Here is a 2,887-nt window from a genome sequence, read left to right on the forward strand (position 1 = left end):
AGCAGCTTTACCATCTGAGAAAATAAAGAACCTCATCCACAACTATCACAAAAGACTTCAAGCTGTCATTGATGTTAGAGGAGGAAATACTCGGTATTAAGAAAGGGGTATGTGAACTTTTGAGCACAACTGTGTGTGTGTGTGTATATACACTACCGTTCAAAAGTTTAGGGTCACCCAGACAATTTTGTGTTTTCCATGAAAACTCAGACTTTTATTAATAAAATGAATTGCCAAATGAATTTAAAATCTAGTCCAGACATTGACAAAGTTTGAAAAAAAGATATTTATTTGAAATTATAATTTACTCCTTCAAACTTTGCTTTCGTCAAAGAATGCTCCCTTTGCAGCAATTACAGCATTGCAGACCTTTGGTATTCTTGCAGTCAATTTCCTGAGGTAATCTGTAGAAATTTCACCCCATGCTTCCAGAAGCCCATCCCACAAGTTGGTTTGGCTTGATGGGCACTTTTTGCGTACCATACGGTCAAGCTGCTCCCACAACAGCTCAATGGGGTTGAGATCTGGTGACTGCGCTGGCTACTCCTTTACAGATAGAATACCAGCTGCCTGTTTCTTCCCTAAATAGTTCTTGCATAATTTGGAGGTGTGCTTTGGGTCATTGTCCTGTTGTAGGATGAAATTGGCTCCAATCAAGCACTGTCCACAGGGTATGGTGTGGGGTTGCAAAATGGAGTGATAGCCTTCCTTATTCAAAATCCCTTTTACCTTGTACAAATCTCCCACTTTACCAGCACCAAAGCAACCCCAGACCATCACATTACCTCCACCATGCTTGACAAATGGCGTCAGGCACTCTTCCAGCATCTTTTCAGTTGTTCAGTGTCTCACAAATGTTCTTCTGTGCAATCCATATACCTCAAACTTGGATTCGTCTGTTCATAACACTCCAATCTTCCTCTGTCCAATGTCTCTGTTCTTTTGCCCATATTAATCTTTTTCTTTTATTAGCAAGTCTCAGATATGGCTTTTTCTTTGCCACTCTGCCCTGAAGGCCAGCATCCCGGAGTCGCCTGTTCACTGTACACGTTGACACTGGCGTTTTGTGTGTACTATTTAATGAAGCTGCCAGTTGAGGACCTGTTAGGCGTCGATTTCTCAAACTACAGACTCTAATGTACTTGTCTTGTTGCTCAGTTGTGCAGCGGGGCCTGCCACTTCTCTTTCTACTCTGGTTAGAGTCTGTTTGTGCTCGCCTCTTAAGGGAGTAGTACACACTGTTGTAGGAAATCTTCAGTTTCTTGGCAATTTCTCGCATGGAATAGCCTTCATTTCTAAGAACAAGAACAAACTGTTGAGTTTCACATGAAAGTTCTATTTTTCTGGCCATTTTGAGAGTTTAATGGAACCAACAAATGTAATGCTCCAGATTCTCAACTAGCTCAAAGGAAGGTCAGGTTTATAGCTTCTCTAATCAGCCAAACTGTTTTCAGCTGTGCTAACGTACTTGCACAAGGGTTTTCAAGAGTATTCTAACCATTCATTAGCCTTCTTACACAGTTAGCAAACACAAAGTACCATAAGAACACTAGAGTGATCATTGTTGGAAATGGGCCTCTATACAGCTATAAAGATATTGTATTACAAACCAGACGTTTGCAGCTAGAATAATCATTTGCCACATTAACAATGTATAGAGTGTATTTCTGAATCATTTAATGTTAGCTTCATTGGAAAAAACTGTGCTTTTCTTTCAAAAATAAGGAAATTTCTAAGTGACCCTAAACTTTTGAATGGTAGTATATATATACACTGCTTAAAAAAATAAAGGGAACACTTAAACAACAGACGATAACTTCAGGTAAATCAAACTTCTGTGAAATCAAACTGTACACTTAGGAAGCAACACTTATTGACAATCCATTTCACATGCTGTTGTTCAAATGGAATAGACAACAGATGGAAATTATTGGCAATTATCAAGACACCCTCAATAAAGGAGTGGTTCTGCAGGTGGGGACCACAGACCACATCTCAGTACCAATGCTTTCTGGCTGATGTTTTGGTCACTTTTGAATGTTGGCTGTGCTTTCACACTCGTGGTAGCATGAGATGTACTCTACAACCCACACAAGTGGCTCAGGTACTGCAGCTCATCCAGGATGGCACATCAATGTGTTTTAGTTTTTTATGTGCTTTATTGATTCCAGAATATTTAGAATTGAGAGTTCTCAGTGGATGATACCTTTTAATGGCTAACTGAAAAGATGGTAACAAATTGCAAGCTTTAGAGACTGCGCAGGTCTCTTCATCAGGCTAGACTAATACAAAATCTGAAGAATCACATATTTATACACAAGACAGCACAAAAATAACCCAATAGCTAAGACAAATGATGTGAAGCGGAATAGTCATTATGGGAGAGGGATAAGCATAAATATTGTAACAGTTCATAGATAAGCAGTGTGAAGGTTTTATTGCCCTCTAATTGTGGTCTGATTCTGTGTTGTGATAACCCCAGAAGGTCTGAAGGGCAAATTCCTTAATTGATGTAAGAATATTTAGAATTGAGAGTCCTCAGTGGTTGACACCCTCCAATGGCCAACTGAAAAGACGGCAACAAACCGCAAGCCCCCGAGACCACTCAGGTCCCTTCATCAGGCTAGACATGAGACCCGAGCAGTCTCGAAAGCCCTCAATCTGCCACTACCTCCTCAGTCAGCCACCAAAAGACTGACTTATTGATTCCATTAATTTATAGGCAACCATACAATCATGCAGTGGACAAATCTGGGTTAACATTATATTATTAAAATCATCCAAACATCAATATTATTGATAAACAATATTTCAAATCATTATACTGTCATCATTCCTGTTATGTCAATCTTGCGAACCTCCTTTGTCAGGATGGACCTTCACGTTA

Source organism: Dendrobates tinctorius, unplaced genomic scaffold (genome assembly GCF_039654945.1).
Source record: "Dendrobates tinctorius isolate UK_male_01 unplaced genomic scaffold, ASM3965494v1 ptg000171l, whole genome shotgun sequence".
In the NCBI taxonomy this organism is placed as follows: Eukaryota; Metazoa; Chordata; class Amphibia; order Anura; family Dendrobatidae; genus Dendrobates; species Dendrobates tinctorius.